The 17,900-nt window shown below is 50.8% G+C and overlaps 1 protein-coding gene and 1 pseudogene across 2 annotated transcripts in view; both read left to right on the top strand.

Annotated features, from left to right (window-relative positions):
- The window catches only part of CD247 (CD247 molecule), a 77,102-nt gene that overhangs the window by 47,513 nt on the left and 11,689 nt on the right, over positions 1-17,900 (top strand). The gene's annotated exons all lie outside the window — the stretch shown is intronic.
- On the top strand, positions 13,332-17,116 carry LOC101399802 (mitochondrial carrier homolog 1 pseudogene; annotated as a pseudogene).

A 17,900-nucleotide genomic window follows, 5' to 3' on the forward strand; every position in this document is an offset into this window, starting at 1 on the left:
GAGAAAAGAGGGAATAATACTACATCATTCTAAAGTAATGGGCACCTTTTTTTACAGAGCACACATTGCATATACATATTGCAATTTTGGAGCCTTTTCAGTAACTGTACTTTGCTTTTTTTTTTACTTGACTAGAAAATTTTTTGCCTTCAGAACAGAGACGATTGGAGTTTTGGGTTAGCTCTGTCACCCTCCGCCTCCAGGGGTCTCAGAGCTAGAACAACTGACAGGCAAAATCCTGCCCCATCTTTCCCCTCAGTCTGCTCGCCCGGCTTTCTGCTTTCAGAAAAGGGGTGGGGGCTGAGAAAGAGAGAAGGAGCTTTCAGGAGCTCAAGGCATCTGGGCCCCTAACTGCTGCAGGGGCCAACACCCTTGCCCAAAGCGGGAGGCAGCCAGGCCTGAGCCAGAGAGACGTTTCTCCCAGGGAGTCTGGTGAGGGGACTATTTCCGAGCCATTCTTGGGGGAAGCAACCCATGGTGATGTTCAGAACTGGAGCTAAATTTCTCCTCCCCTGAAGAAAAACAGGGTGTTTAGGAACCCACCATGCAGCAGGGAGGCAGCCTCTGTATTTGGAGCTAAGTGTGTATAAAAAACCTGTAAGAAACGCAGGCTGGGGAAATAAATAAGCTGCCTTCAATATGGCACAACTAGGGAAGGCAGAACTGAGGCTTCCTGCTGGGCTCCGGCACAGTCCTGGGGTGATTCTGCTCCAGGGCAGTGGCGTCTTCGTGGGGGAAATCATAAACTTATTATTTCCGTTTATAAATTAGCTTCTCAGACGAAGGGAACTTAAAAACAATTTTCTTATTGCCCAATGAAAAGACAATTGCTACCAGCCACAATTGGCACATTCCGGAGAAAAACAATGCAGGAGCAAACACACGACACATTCGACTACAAGGGTTTCTTTTTGAGGCAGTTATTAAAGGCGTGTTTCTCAGTAGCCAGTATCAGGGTTTCTGGGGTGTTTTGTTATCTCAAGGAATGGGAAGGCCGTCTCCCGGACTGTGTACTCCTTAAGTCAGCAAACAAAACATTAAAAACAAACAACTCTTTTCTTCTTCACTGTTTTGCCCTGACCACCCCCCTTTAAATTTATAGGACATAGTATTCACAGAAAAAGGAAAATTAGTTGGTTGAAATGAGTCACTAGTTTTAATTCAGGTGATAGGCTGAAATTCTCCTTAATTTAATAGTTTTAGGAAATACGCTTATGTAGATTTAGATCAAATTCCAAACACTCATTTCAATGGGGTCTATTTTTTTTTTAAGTTTAAAAGTTTGATTTTGTTCCACAAAATAATGACTCTTTGGATTTGGTGTTCAGCTAACAAATTAGCACAGTTTGGTTCAAGGTGCCACTAAATTGGAGGCTGACACACAGGATCAAGAGAAAGAACATGCAAGTTACGAACCTCAATTCTAATACACCAGCAGAGTAACTTGATGAAATCGACTCTTATTTTTTGTGATTAAGTGTATGTGTGTTACTCTCCCTTTCCCCTTCTCCTTTTAAAAAAAGAAATGATGACTTTGTCAGGTCCCTGCTTCCAGATACCAAGGGCTTTGGGTATTTGAAGTCAGATGGGAGGCAGGAATGAGCGCTACTAATTGGGTGCATCCCGGTGTGCTAATACAAAGGGCAGCTGATGTAACTGTGCGTTTCTGAATTTGCTGTCTGTACCTGGCCCGTCTGGGGATTAAGAAGGCTTGCTGGCCCCAGGTTATGGGTCATATTGCAGACTTGACTGTAATTCCCTGGATGATTCCTATTCCAGAGCCGACAGTGTGACCTCTCTGCTAAATATCCCAGAGCAGCTCATGCTCAGTGGTCACAGAGAAAAGCCGCACAGACGCTCGGAAGGATTGGCAGGGTGGCCCAGCGACTGCCCATCCTCCAGAGAGACCTGGATCAAGCCAAAGAGCAGTCCCCAAGTCCTTAGGGCCAGGGCTTCCAGGCAACATGTCAGCCAAGGCTATCTGAGGTGACAGGCAATGATGCGACCTGGGGCTTCAGCCCTGTGGAGGGGAGGGCAGGGATGCGAGGCTCAGTCTGGCCCCCTTCTACTGGCCTGTCACATTCTTCTGACATTACAGAGAAGCCAGGCTGTGAAATGGCCCAGGTGCCTCTTCACTGTAAACGGGTCTGGAGCAGAGACTGCCCTCTGAAAGACCCTGTCAAACCTCTCCTAGCAGGGGCTTGGCCCCAGCCCAAAGGAATATTCCACCTCCTTTTCCAGTTTAGACACTTCTGAGAGGCAGGGTGTGCCCGTAGGCAGACCCTCTCCCACCGGCTCTCATGTGTGTGGACATGAGATTAGGACCCAGGTCCTGTCATGTGTGTGTTTAGGATACCCAGAGAACATTGGCTTTGCCAGCACTCCTGCCCGTTGCTAAGGCTTTGTTCCCTAAGCCACACTGGTTCAGCTGCATGGTCAGACTCAGGGCCTGGCACACACAGGCCTCTTCTGTGATCACAGGGCCAGAGCTGCATTTCAGGAGAGGTTCCAAGGATGCTGGCCTGTGACCCCGGAGCAACCCCAAATTCCAACCCGGTCCTTGTCCTGGAAAGTGAGAAGGGAACGGCAAGCCCTGAGTGGGACAAAGAGACAGATGTGCTCCCATCAGCCTCCTGGGCTTGAAGAGAGCCAGGCAGGGAGAGGACCCGGGCTCTATGCAGACTGGGCACTGACCAGCCTGTGACGGCTGCCAGGTGACTTATACAATACTAGATGTCCAGCCTTTCTCCTACTAGCTTCTGCTATTCTGTGACTTGGTGGGAACCAACCTTTAACTCCAGCATCCCGTCAGCTACCCCTACCTCCTGCTGATGTGTGCATGAAGAATGCAGAGTAATTTCCATATGCATTGACCTAAAGTGCAACCGGGATGGGGAGGTTAATCATCAAAAATGTACTTTTACTATTTTCTCTTAATTCAAAATTTTATATTCTTATATATAATACACTGTAGAACTTGGCAAATAGGGAAAGGCATCAAAAAAGTTTAAATAACCCATAATTTCACAAACCAGAGATGAAACCGTTGTAAACATTTTGCTGTATTTTGTTCTGGCAGCTTTTCTGCAGTGATATCCGGATCTCTGCGCGTATAAATCTAGGTTTAGAATTAAATAGGAATGGCTGTGGGGTGCTGCAGGGGCCACCGGGGGCTCCGCAGACCTCACTGAGCCCCGGTGGTCATGGTGAGACATCCTGAGGACCCATATTATGGGGTAAGTGAGAGAGCAAGAGGGAGGTGACATGCCCGAAGACTCACCCCCCACCCCACCCCAGGACCCATTCCTCACCCCCACCCCTCAGAAGGGGGGGTTTGGAAGCCGCAGGGTGACACCCCTCCCATGGGAGAGAGCCACGACTGGAGGTCGCAGCCCAGCAGGCTGGCTCGCAGCCCACGGTCGCCCACGCCCCCAGCGCGTCCCCGGCACGGCAGCTGCAGGGGCGGCTGGCTTTGCGGGGCCTTTGATCCATGCGCACGAAGTACGTCACAGACGAGTGCTCTAGGGCGTGGGCTGGGCGCACCGAGGGTTGCCAAACTGACAAACACACCTCCAGGAAAGCCTTCCAGCTCTGGCCCAGCTGCAGTCTCGCCCCACCGCCTCACAAATGACCTGCACAGGGGACTTGGAAATGCACGTGGTCCTTCCCCGTGGGGCCCCCGGCTCGGACGCAGGGGCCTCAGGGGAGCTCAGAAATAACGCGCCCCGGGCGCGGGACTGGTCAGCTGCTGGGCAGGGAGAAGCTGCGTTTTTCTTCAGCTCTTCAGCTCTTTTCTTCAGCTCCTTTCTGCAGAAAAGTCAGGCAGATTTTTCTGAGGCTCACTCATGTTTCTTTTCCACATGTGAGACGTAAAACACTTAGTCTTCATCTTATTTCTTCTTGTCAAACTGGGGGGATTAGGGAGAGAGAGTTGAAAACACAGCAATGAGGGAGGCAGCCCACTCTGGGCTGAGCCCCTGAGCAAGGGTTCTGGTGAGCCCACCCGACTATCATTTATTCTTTCATCAAGCCCTTATGATCACCTACTTTGTGTTGGCACTAGCTAGGGATTGGAGAGTCAAAGAAGAAAATATATCCCAGAGTTTAATTTTTAATTGGAACAGACCAATCATCTGTTTACTAAATAATTAGTAAAAAATGTCAAGAACTAGTGTCTGAAAAGTCATAACTATTACCATAAACTTATTTTAAACAGAACGTTAGCTACATTTTCAAACAATATGCTCAATATGGTTTTCTTCAACCTCCAGACACCTTATCAAGAAGTTCTTCTAAATTTAAAGCAATGAGGCCAATTGTCAATGCAAAAAAGTACAAGAAATACACTACATACAGAGTGTCAAAAAGGCTGGAAACAGAGAAAGTACTGTATTTCTTGTACCTTTTTTTGCAAGATTAACAATCAGATCCATTTCTTTAATATAGAGGTACTTCGCCTGAACAGATATCTGAAGGTTGAAGGAAAGCATATTGAATGTATTATTTGAAAATGTAACTCCTATTCTGTTTAACAATAAGTTTAACCCATGATTCCTGACTCTTAGGGCACCCTGTACAATAGAAACAGGTGCCCACTAAAGGGAGATTAGTTCTGCCTGAAGGAAACACAGAAGTTTTCCCAGAGGAGGTAGCATTTGAGCTGAGCCTCGAAAGATGAATAAAAGTTTGTCAAGCCGAAGTATCTCAGACAAGGATGAGCTGAGCACAGTCTTACTGGAAGTGGTGGGCTGGCCCTCCCAGAAGGCTGGCAGCCCCATTCAGGGTGAACCTCGGGCTGTTCTTTGTTTAGGCGTCAGTAGGATGCTGCCCTGGGTGGCAGTCGTGCGTGGCGGGGCCTGGGCCTGAGTCAAATGCAGGGGGCCTGCCTACAGCCTGGGACCCCCTGTGAGGAAAGGCCCTGCCCGCCTTCCTCCCTCGAGGTGCAGGGGCTGCACCATCCCCATCCCACTCACGCATGTTCGCACCAGGCCATGCATGTAGGGACAGCAGGGAAGGGGGGACACATTTGGAATCTGACACTTGGTAATGGTTCCTCATTAGGAAATCTTTAGTGGTTTTCTTCATGATGATTAGCTCGAACACTGGATCACAGCCGGAAGGAACCATAGAGACTGTTATATGAACACCCTTATTTTGGAAGTGAAGAAACCAGGGGTGAAGTGACTTCCCTAAGGTCACACACTTTGGGTGACAGCATTGGCTCAGGCTCCCATAAAAATGATCTCTCAGGCCTCCTCCAACTCATGGGTTCTTTGAAATGTATGGGGCAAAATTCGTGCATTTTACGGCATTAATGACCACCAATCAATCAATCATCCTTTCAATCATCCATGCAATTGTGTAATTACTGAGTGTCCAGTAGTGCCTAACACTGGGCTTCCTGCAGTGGTGGAACCAAAGGAACTAGAAGCCATGGTCTTTGCCTTGAGCAACCTACAGTCTAGTTGAGGAGAAACGAACCCCTTCGACACAGTGAGAGTCACAGAGAAAGTGCTCTTTGCACTAAAAGATAATGAACGTGATGGATGGTGGCGTGGGCTGGAGCTCTGGGGAGGGAAACCTTAGGCGAAAATGAGAGCCAGAAAGGCTTGGAAAGGATGACTGGAGGGAAAGGGAAAGGCAGTATCTGGATGGAGAGCTGAGGGTGACATTTGGGAACACTCCAGAACGCCTGCCAGTTTACACACAAGGCTGCCTCCTCACTCCTGCCGCCCAGGCTCACTGGCTTCAACTCACCGCAGTTCTCGTCTTCCAGGGTTGGTAGGTGATTTTGCTCCTTCTCCATCCAGGATAAATCGGTGAAAGATACACAGTGGGAGAGGCCAGCTCCATTTTGGCTGCAACACGTTTGTTCTTTCGTCCTTCGCTGGTCATCCTGGTCTGTTTGGGAATTGGACTTCTTCTCTTTGGCCGACTAACCTTGCACAGGGACTAATGCATGCTCGGGCCCCCCTTCCATCTCCACACAGCCCTGAGCAAACGGCTCCGAGTCCCTAAATTGCCCAGAGCAGCTTGTGGTCCGTGCCAGGAGCAAAGCACAGTGCTGAGACCGTGCTGATGCAGCGGGAGACGCCCACCCCGGCTCCTGGCCCTACCCAGCTGGCATCTCACACCCGAACGCCAGACTCTCCCAAGACACAGGTGGCGTGAGGTCTCCCCGGGCCCGCCCCAGCACCCCGAGCACTGTCCTCAGCAAACGACGGGATGTGAAGTAAGAGGGGCTAGAAGGAGATAAAGAAATTCCAGGATTGTCCTTGTTAGTATATTTGAGACAAAGCAGATCCTCAGGCAGCCATGTTAGGTGTGGCATGATGTGCACGTGGATTACTCATCGACAGGATGAAATGTGGGGAATGAACACAAGATGGACCTGGAATGCCAACGTCGTGGCTTTCTCAGGTGTTCCTCCGATGAAAGAGATGGAGTGTGTGAGCACTGGTGGCTGTTGGGTTGCTGTGTGTCTGCAACAGAGAGCTTTGGGGCTGCCCTCCCTCAAGGAGCAGCCTGTCCGAAAATGCTCAGGGGGGCTGGATGCATTCATAGAGTCCTCCAGACCCAACCAACCCAGAAGGCAATAGCCCCACAGCGCAACATCCATGGGAACACGGAGGAGCGTGTGGAAAGGCAGACCCCTGGGCCCGCCTCGGGGACCCGCACTCAGCGGCAGCGGGCTGACTGACACAGGCCCCGGACCAACCAGGGAAGCGCTGCTGAGAAGCTTGACTCTGCCGCAGGCCAAGAGGAGTCAAGAAACCCCTCTCCACCCAGGAACTAACTCAACCGACTTCTTCTGTCCTTCTAAGTAAAAATTCTCTGCATCTGTATTTTTCATCAATACCGTGTCATGGGACCTGATTAGCTCAAGTCGGAGAAAACCAGAAAAAGCCAGCAGTCGCTGTGTCCTTGCCGCAGGCCCCTCACTCGTGGGTTGGGCGCGGAGAGCGCAGCCCCCCATGCGGGGGTCCCGGCGTGCGCTCCGGAGCCCACTGGGGAAGGCCCGGCCAGAGGGGAGATAAAACCAGCTCTGCCCTGGCGGGGCGTGTGCGGCGGGAAAGCCCTGACACGGAGCGCTCGCGGGGCTGCAAAATGAAAGCAGCTCTCGATTCTGAGAGTGGCAGCTTTGACGACATTTGGAGTCCCCCTGTAAGAGTAGAGAGACCCCTGTGCTTCCTCCCTGTTCTGACGCCGGGGGAGGAGTGTTGGCGGCTGGTGGCCCAGCGTGGGCAGGTTCCTGTCTCCTGGGCCTGTCCTCACGGCTGTGCAGCTGTGGACACGTGTGGGCGTGTGCCTGGCGCCCCGGGGACTGGCCTGGTCCCTACCCCCCACGGGGACCCTCGGGTGGTTCTCCCCGACATCTGAGAAACAGCCCTCCGACCCCAGGTCCCTGAGCCCGGCCGCAGATCCAGGCCACTGTGAGAACTCCAGCCCTGGGCGCTGCTCCGTGCGCAGGGCTGGGGGCGGTGTGGTTGAGGGGGAAGGGACCGCAAGTGGGGGCGGCACGAAGTGTGTGTGAGCATTCAGACGGAGATCACGGGCGGGCGATAACCCAGGCCCTGGATGGTAGCGCTCGACAGGAAACCTCGAGCGAGGAGCAGCTGTGGGACGGAGGGAGGGGCTGCTGCTCCCTGTAACCGCACCGCGACAGCCGGGAGCCCACCCTGGCTGCTGGGGAGGAAGGGCCTCAAGGCCCCTTCTGTGGGCCCAGGCTTCCTCTCCCTCTTGGGGAGGGCCGTCCTTCGTGAATGTAGTTGGTGACTTTGGGGCCTGGGTGTGGGTGGAGGGAGGAGCCCAGCGCCTGAGTGCACTCCTGTGGGCTTGCACAGCCTGGACAGGACCCCACCCCACTTCAGACCCTGGGTAGCGGGGGCTGAGGGGTGAGCTGAGCGTGTCCAACCCTGGAGAATCCTGGGAGCCAGTCATTCTTCTCCTTCCCCCCTTTCTATGAGGAAGCCCAACACCCGAGGACGTGAGCATGGCCTCAGAAGGCTCAGGCTCGCCTCGGTAAAATCTCACTGAGTTCTTTACTCTATCCCATGAAGTATCTGTGTCTGACTTAAAATCTAAATAGCATTTCCTCCCCCCAACCTTGAGCTTGAGAAGCGTGGTGCAGTGGGAAGCTGGTCCACAGCGCCTCATCCTGTGCCTTGCCCCCAGCCTGCCACTGTGTCCTGCAGTGTGAGAAGCCATGCACGGGGCCCGCAAAGGCGGAGGAGGGACGGCCCCGGGTGTGGGGAGCCCCTGGCTGGAGGGGGCGTCTTTCAAGCAGATAGGCACGCAGATTTCTGCTGTGGGGGCTGCGGGAGCCCTGAGGAGGTGCCCTCAACAGCCTGGGGCTGGCAGGATGGTTCCCAGAGGTCGGATGAGGGCTGCACCCCTGGCCCCCTTCCACCCCATGGTCTCCCTTGGGTGGCCCAGGTAGCTCAGCTCCAGGTGCCCAGAGACCTGCTTGGCATCCTGGGTGCCTGATGCCCCGGTGCAGTGGCACTGGCTGGGGCGGGGCTGTGGGTCAGAGCTGCTGTCAGCTTCCTCCACCTGCTGGCTTGGCTGGTGCTCCTGTGGGGGTGAGGGAAGGAGGGGCTTGCAAAACTCCTGCAGCATTGGAAAATAATAACAGCAATAATGATCATGCAAATTACCAGCAGTAACTGTTTTTTGTGTTCATACGTAAATGTAACCATATTCCCCAAATACCTTTATAGTGAAAATTTCTGTGTATTTGAGATGCTTCCAAACCCCAGCAGGTCATCACCAGAAATGTACTGAGTCACAGCCAAGTTCAAGGTGCTTTTCTTGATGGACGAGTCCCTCTCTCTCCACTTTCTGCCCTGCCTAGAACTGTGCCACACGCACCTTGTTTGATTGAAGGGTTCACGCCATTCATTTTTGTTTGGGTTGTTTAGTATTGTAGGTGTAATATACTATCATGGTTAGAGTTTCAAATAGCCCAAAAAGTTGCAAAGTAGAAAATAAGTAAAATGCTCCCCACCTCCCCACTCCCCGGCTCCTCTCCAGAGTTAACTGTAGATAAGATTTTTTTGTGTATCTAGCCATCTAGACATATAGATATATATAAACATTTTTTATTGTGATAAAATGTAGATAATATAAAATTTACCATTTTAACCATTTTTAAGTGTACAGTTCAGTGGGTGAAGTACATTCACAATGTTGTGCAGCCATCACCACTATCTGTTTCCAGAACTTTTTCATCCACCAACAGAAACTCCATCAGGTACATTTTAATGGACATATACATATACATGTGCAGGCTGTATAATATGCCTTTTCTTTTTTATACACAAATAATATACACACCATTCTAGAGCTTGCCTTTTTCACCTGATTATCTTGGAGATCTTTCCATAGCAGCACATACAGAACTGTCTGTTGTGTTTTTGGGTTTTGAATTGCTATATGTGAATATACCAAATTGTATTTATCAGGTTCCCAGTCAGTGGACGTTTACGTTGTTTTTCTTGTTTTGCTCCCGCAGATAATGATGCATAAACGTCCTCGTGCATATATCTCTGCATACTGTGAGGTTTATCTGCAGAGTAAATTAAAGTCTTAGAGAAATGGCAAAATCCTGCCTGGCATCGTGCCATAACGGGGTTTGCTCTGGAGTGGATCCCTTGTAAATGGTGCTAATGCTCAAGAGCGTAAGGCAAGGGCTGTAGGCTGTGTGAGGAAGACAAAGGCCTGACAGGACCTGGCCTCTCATCTGGGCTCTGCCCCATGTGCACCTCGGGACCTCAGGAGAGTCACTTCACCTCCCTGACCTTCAGTCTCTTTATCTGCAAAGTGGAGCAAATAAGATCTGCCCAGCTTACCGCGCCTAACTGTCGTTAGGATCAAATGAAACCAAGAATATAGAAAGGTTTTGTAAACTGAAAGTGTGAAGCAAATGTTTGCCATGACCGTGATTGTTATAGCGTCAATTCCTGGAGTGAACCAGGAAAGCCAGGCGTCCCAGCTGGTACAAGCGGTAAGATACATATCTATATTGCTCTGTGTGTATATATTGCTCAGACTGTGCCTGGCATATAGTGAGTGCTGTCTGCTAAATGAGAGACTCGTCCCCTGGTCTTGAGGGCTGCTGGGAAGGAGGAGTGAGCGGGAGGACCTGAAACTCCTCATGCGCTCACTAAGGGTCACGCTTGTGGTTGTTTTACTCCCGGAGTGTGGCCGCAGGCATTGTCTCCTTGTCTTTCCTCGGCGCCCTGTCCATCTCTCGGTGGGTGACCTGTTCACTTACCCACCGTCTCCCTGTGCCCTCACACGGTCTTCCCTCTGCGTGAGCCTGTGTCCTGCTCTTCTTATAAGGACACCAGTCACATTGGACCAGGGCCCACCCTAACGCCCTCATTTGACCTTAATGACCTCTTTAAAGACCCTCTCTGCAGATACAGTCACATTTTGAGGGCCTGGGGGTTAGGACTTCAACATAGGAATTTTGGGAGGACACAGTTCAGCCCATAACAGGAATAGAGGCTTGGTGATCCTGTGTTAATAAATGATGAAAGAGCAAAGAAATGAATGGATTCTCATCCCTTCAGTAGAAATAAAACCACTTGCTGGGTGGAAGCCCTAGCTTGGTCTACGGGGCGAGGGCAGCAGGAGATAAAGACTGCTGCATCCGGGGGAACGCAGACAGGTCATGGAGCACCTCTGCAGAGCTGGTGGTGCCCTGCAGCCTAACCCAGATGGTAGGCCTGTCCTGCGGCTCACCTGGGCATCTCTAGCCAACCCAGGGGCCCAAGACAACGTGAACCAAATTTATTCCAGTTGGGTTTAATTTTTTCTTTTTAATTTTATTTGTGTTTTTGAAATTACAAAAATAATGTGCATTTGTTGTAAAAGGAGAAAACCCTGCAATCGCTCCCCATTTCATTCAGAGTCAAAGCCACTGGCTGAGGAGGTTCTCACCAACGCCCCCACCCGCCTGTCACCCTCTAACCTCATCTTCTAGCACTCTCCCTCATTCATGCTACCCTGGCCAAACCCACCTCCTGGCTGTTCAGATACACTAGGCCTGGGTCCACCACAGGGTCTTTGCACCTGCTGTTCCTCTGCCAGGAGTGCCCTCCCTCCACATATCCTCACAGCTGAGGCCTTCTGACCACCCTTGAACAACAAGATCCATCTCCTTGTCGTTGTGTACTTTCATTTCCCTGACAGTAGTAAGACTGAGTGTCTTATTATCTGTTTATAAGCAATTTGTTTTTCTTCCTCTGAGAACTGCCCATTTATATCCTTAGCTGATTTTTCTCCTGGACTAGTTGTCTTAGCTTTCATTTTTCACGGTATTATTGATTGAATTCTAAACTTGTAAAATGCTTTAGGAGTGAAGCTGTTCATCACAGAATTATTTACAATGGTGAAAAATTGGAAACAAATGGCCAGCAGTAGGGAATGGTTAAATAAATAGTGGGAGGATTATTATGCAACCATGAAAAAGGATATTCAGTGAAACTATGAAGTAACATGAAATGAATATATGAAATAACATGAAAATATAATGTTAAATTATCATATAACACTAACTGAAAAAAAAACAGTTTTCTTTCAGGGAAAATTTTTTTTATGTAGAATTATTACAATTTATAAATAACAAACACCCTGAAGGCAATCTGCCATCATGTTAATAGTGGCTGTGTTTGAATATGTTATTATGGGTGATTTTGATTTTTTGTACTTCCTGCACTTTTTTTTTATTGAAGTAACGTTGGTTTATAACATTATATAAATTTCAGGTGTACATCATTATATTTTGATTTCTGTACAGATTACATCATATTCACCACCCAAAGACTGATTACCATCCATCACCACACACACGTGCCCTGTCACCCCTCTCGCCCCCTCCCTCTCCTCTGGTAACCACCAGTCCAATCTCTGTGTCTAGATGTTTGTTTGTTGTTGTTTTTATCTTGTACTTATGAGTGAAATAGTACAGTATTTGACTTTTTCCCTCTGACCTATTTTGCTTACCGTAATACCTTCATGGTCCATCCATGTTGTCTCCAATGGCAAGCTTTCATCTTTTTTATGGCTGACTAGTATTCCATTGTGTATATATACCACAGCTTCTTTTTTTTTTGTGTGAGGAAGATCAGCCCTGAGCTAACATCCATGCCAATCCTCCTCTTTTTGCTGAGGGAGACCGGCCCTGAGCTAACATCTATTACCAATCCTCCTCCTTTTTTTCCCTTTTTCTCCCTAAAGCCCCAGTAGATAGTTGTATGTCATAGTTGCACATCCTTCTAGTTGCTGTATGTGGGACGCCACCTCAGCATGGCCCGACAAGCGGTGCGTTGGTGCATGCCTGGTGTTCCGAACCCGGGCCGCCAGTAGTGGAGCGCACTTACTGAACTGCTAAGCCTGGGGGCTGGCCCCCCAATACCACATCTTCTTTATCTATTCATCCATTGATGGGCATTTAGGTTGTTTCCAAGTCTTGGCTATTGTCAATAATGCTGCAATGAACATATGGGTGTAAATATCTTTATGCATTCGTGTTTTTGTGTTCTTTGGATAAATACCCAGCAGTGGAATAGCTGGATCATATGGTAGATCTATCCTTGATTTTTTGAGGAATCTCCATACTGTTTTCCATGGTGGCTGCACCAGTTTGCGTTCCCACCAGCAGTGTATGAGAGTTCCCTTCTCTCCACATCCTCTCCAACATATGTTGTTTCCTGTCTTGTTAATACTAGCCATTCTGGTGGGTATGAGGTGATATCTCATTGTAGTTTTGATTTGCATTTCCCTAATACCTTGCACTTTTATAATAAGTTGATTTACTTGAAAATGAAAAGTGATCACAGAAAAATTTTATTGCACAAATCATAAAAAGCTTAATGGAAATAAAAACATAAGAATAGAAATATTTGCCCATAATCCTATTATCCCTAAGAAATCAAACAGCTCCCTTTCTTCCCTGGAATCCTTGTCCCCTTGTGCCCTTGTCCCCTTAGAATCCTTGTCTATGAAGATATATAAATGTAAGTAGTTGTGACCAGAGATTAGCTTCAATGAAACATGAGTATTTGAAATCCAACACTGAGGAAGGGGTTGAGGAGGCTGTGGCAAATTAAAACGAGTAGCAATAAATTATACGGTACCAATACATTATATAGACTTGTTCTGCAGGTCAAGGTGGGTTAGCCTCTACGGGCATTGGCCAGTGTGGGTCCTGGCCTCACTTTTGCTAGCAGGCCATCCTTCCCTGTTATCCCCAGAGGCTTCTCCGCCCCCTGCTCCCTCAAAGAAGGAAGGCCAACTGTAGAGTCAGGGTATCACCTGCCGATATGGTGCGATCCTCGGAGAAGGAAGGACCCTACAGCCTGGTGAGGAACCCCTCTCCCCAGCCCCGAGGACTGTAAGTTGTTAAGGGCTGTACCAAATGGTGGTTAGGATTCTGGGCCAAATGGTGTCTGGACGCCGGGTCCAGACAGGCCTGGGTTCGATCCTGGCTCTGGGCCTCAGGCATGCTGTTAGCCTCTCTGGGTCTCAGTTCCCTGGCTGCTAAGTCACGGTCGCTGTAAGGACAGAATGAGAAAACTCACAAGCCTTCCCTACAAAATAAGTCTCCAGCTAGTGGCTCTCATTGTGACCCTGTGTCTAGCCGGTAGTGTTCCTGCTGCAGTGAAAGTTAGTCGCTCAATGAAAGGGAGCAGCCCCTGAAGGGAAGGTCTGGGTGCCTGTGGTGCCATGGTCAGTGGGCCAGGCATCACACCCAGCACACGGCCACCCCGATGCTGCTGCCACTGCCTTCCTGAGACACGTGACTTCCTGTTTTCTAAATTCTTAGCTAACAGTGTCATCACCAGTTGCGTCTAAACTGGGGGGGGGGGGGTGTGCTGGGCAGCAGCAGGACCCTGTGTGCAAGGCTGGGGTGCAAAAGGTGGTCAGGGCTTGGAAGCTGGCTGATCCTTCCTGAACATGGGCCTTATCATTAGTATTGATGCCATTAGCGCCTCTCTACTGAGAGCTTACCAGGTAACAAGCCCACCCCCTTTCAGTGTCACACACCCTGGGAGGTCGCTGTGAGATTATTCCATGGTCACACAGCTAGTTCAGTAGCGGAGCCAAGACTGGGACTCAAGTTCTCTACCTTCAGAGGATTTGTTCTTGCTACAATGCTCAAGTGCTTCCTACTAAGGGGGAGACGAGCTGGACACGGGTGGGATTTTAAAGGCTGCCTTAGGGATGTGGGAGAATCTGTGTTCTTTGTGCTTCTGAAGGCAGAACTAGGACCAAAGTTGTTTTTTTTAAATCCTGAAAGTGATTGATGGGTGATGAGCTCCCTGTCACCCAAGGTATTCAAGCAGAGGCTGGAGGTGCCAGAGGAGAAATTCGTACAAAAGGTGGGAAGCTCTCTGGATGAGAGAACCCCAGAGGCACTGGAATGAAGTGGAGAGACGAGGGACTTTGCATCAGATGCACTTGGGAACTTTCTTGCTGAGTGACATTTCTGAGCCTCAGTTTCCTCATGTGCAAGACAGAATCAGTAGTAACTCTGCCCATTTGCTACAGAGTTGTTCTGAGGATTAAGTCAGGTAATGCAGGGCAAAGAGTTCCCTAAACCGTATGCTGAGTGCCAATGTAAGTCACCTTATCATTTTGTGAAGCCAGAGTACTCACAATGTTTGCACACTATTGAGCTCCTACTGTATGCAGGCACTTCATACAGATTCATTGCCTGATTTTACTCCCACACACCCTGAAAGATGGGTATCTCCATCATGAGCTGGGGAACCTTACCAGGTCCTGTCCCCAACCTTGGAGTGAAGGGTGAGAGGTGGGAAGCCCTGGTCCACTCTGCTGCTCTTTGTACCCACAGAGCCTCGATGGTGGCAGAGAGGCCACTGGAAACCCGTGGGCTCAGCGTGGCCACCATGCAGGGCACTTCCCCCACACTCCCTCATTTCATCTGCATTCCAACCCTGTGAATTCAGTCTTATTAAATCCCTTTTGCTGATGGGGGAACTGAAGCTCAGAGAGGTTAAGAAAGCTGTCCCAAACACAAAGCCAGTAAGACGCAGATTCAGAATTTCAATCTTAGTCTTTCTGGCTCTGAGGTCTGTGTTCCTTCCTCTTCTCAAGTGGCCTAATGCTAGGTGAGGAGGGGAAATAAGCAAGTGAAACCAAAATACATCACCTGTGCTTTCAAGGGCTTGTTGGAGAGGGGACACACGTGAAAAGTTCACAAGCTGCTGTGACTAAGTGTCAAAAGCCAGCAAGCAGTAAGGGCTGTGAACTCAGAGCTAGGTGCAAACTCTGTGTCCTGTCCCCAAAGGTGAGGTGCACCTGAGGCAGAGAGGTAAGAAAAGTACCTGGAATCCAGAGACCCAGTAATCCCATCCAGCTCTGCCAGGAACCTGCAGGGTCCTTGGGGAAGCGACTTTATTCCTCTGGTCTCAGTTTATCAACCTGTGAATTGGGCCCAATACTAGCCCCCTGCCTACCTTCTGGGCCCTCCTGAGAATCAGACTCCATCAGGCACAGGAGCGGTGTCCACAGGAGCTGGATGTGAGGAGTTCTGAGGATGCCCTGCTGCTAAGCAGGATTTGCTGGAGGGGAGATGGGCGCCACTGTATGATTGCAGCTTGCGGCTGTGGCAGGACCAGGCTGATTAACACCTGCGTTCCCTGGTCTCAGAAGCTCACAGTCTTGTCTGGGAGACAGAAAGACAATACACCTCACCCAGAGAAACCGGATTGTGTAAGGGCAGGTGCCTCCCCCAGGCTGCCCTCTGGGCCCCTTCCTGTTAATGGTCAGCGCCATGAGACTTCCTGAACTCAGGGCTTCTATGAAGATGACAACAGGGTGCATAGAGACGGCTAGGCTCACTCTGACTACTAAGACCCTTCCCATTTTTAGACGCAGTGCACCATATGGATAGATACTCTGGTTGCCCCTGGAGCCTCCTCTAGGCGGCTCCACGTATCCTGTTACACCGCAGGACGGCTCCAGCTTACTGTGCTTAAAGTGGAAACGCGGGTGCGCCGCGGGGATGCTGCGCCCTGGCGCGCGGCGGGCGGAGCGGCGGAGGGGGTCGAGGCCGGGCTGGGGAGCCGCAGCCCGCGCACCTCTCACCGCGCAGGTGAGCGCCCCCCTTGGCCTGCGGCACAGCCCTCGGCCCGCAGGCTGGAGGGCAGGTCCGGGGCCTGCGCTCCGAGGACAATGCTTCCATCACCGAGGCGCTTCTGGAGCCGCTGGGCGCGAGCGTGACGGCGCTCTGCCTGAAGCTGTTCGTCCAGGTGGGTCATGAGCCGGTGCCCCCACCACTGGGACCAGTGCGCTGGGGAGGGAGGTCCCTGTCTGCCGAGCTGCTTCGCCTCCGCCGAGAACACGGTGCGCGTGGACGGGCGGATAGGGCCACTTCGAGGTCTCAGCCCCCGTGCTGCCCACCGCCCTCCTCGCTGTGCCCCGGGCAGCGTGAAGCTTTTCCCTCCGGATGAGGTCGAGCAGGTTTCCAAGAAGGACGATGTGAAGACTCCTCTGAAGGAAGCAGTGAAGGAGGCCTACGGCTGATGCAGTGGTGTCCCGCATGTTGGCCCACCCCCTGCATGTCATTTCAACGCAGCACAGTCCAATTTGTGGGACCGACTGGGGGAAGCCAAGTACAGCGGCTGCCGCCCTCCACTAGGAAGACTTTCAGAGAGGAGGGGCTGCTGGCATTAATCCTTTGTTGGATTAATCCCTCACCTCCTGGGAGATGTGGTTTTCTTGTGAGGCTGTAACCTGCTGGCCCACTGTATCAGTGCGTACCTGGTGGAGGACAGTGTGATGACAGGGAGGCTGGGAAACCACCAGAGTCCCGGTTCCCAGCTCAGCCCTTGGCCATCCTGAGCTACCCCAAATTTGTGGTGGGGGGTTCACTGAGCACACTGACTGGCCCCTTCTGCTGGTGGGTGATCTCACGGCTGTGAACAATTCTGGGCTGCAGGCGGGGCTCACCCCCACCCACACCCCAGCGTTCAGATCCCGGATCCACTGCTGGAACTACCTGCGAGTGCAGGGCCAGCTCTTCGGAGGCTGCAGCCTGCTTTTCTGCCAGGTGTCAAGATCGTGCTTTGCCCTGAAGTAACCTGAATAACCTAAAAAACAGGCTGTCGGCATTGGCCCAGTGGCGTAGCGTGGTTAAATTCATGTGCTCCACTTTGGCACCCCAGGGTTGGCAGTTTCGGATCCTGGGTGCGGACCTACACACCAAACGTCAAGCCATGCTGTGGCAGCATCCCACATACAAAATAGAGGAAGATTGGCACAGATGTTAGCTTAGGGACAATCTTCCTCAAGCAAAAAGAAGATTGGCAATGGATGTTAGCTCAGGGCCAATCTTACTCACCAAAAAAACCCCACAAAAAACCATGCTGACTCAGCCTGGCCACCGTGGGGGAGGCCTGATCATCTTGGGGCACCTGCAAGATGACCCCAACCCAGCAGCACCCAGGTGTGCTCCAGCCCAGCTGGGTTTCAGCTTCCATATTTGCCATGTGTCTGTCCAGATGCAGGGTTCTGGTGTGGGTGGGGCTGTGCCCAGTGGGCTGGGTCACCTGTTAGACCTGGGAAAGGTAGGGTGGGGTTGAGAATTGGGGCAGAATCCTGTTTCTTCTCAGATTTGCTGAGTCTGCCTTGTGCAGGGAGCCAGAGAATGGCGTGTTCCATCCCAGGTTGGATGGGAAAATGCTCTTGGGGTCAGACTCCACCCCCAGCTCTCCTCCTGCACTCAGCTGGGAGCATCACTTTCCTGTTTGTAAATAGGGCATGATCCCCTTTCACGAGGCCGCCATCACATCCAGACCTGTGCTAGGAGGCTATTGCTAGGTTCTGTCTTCGTTTTCCTCAACACTACTTTTCTGATTTGAAGG

The sequence above is a fragment of the Ceratotherium simum genome, chromosome 2, assembly GCF_057802395.1.
Source record: "Ceratotherium simum simum isolate JZ-2026a chromosome 2, ASM5780239v1, whole genome shotgun sequence".
NCBI lineage: Eukaryota > Metazoa > Chordata > Mammalia > Perissodactyla > Rhinocerotidae > Ceratotherium > Ceratotherium simum.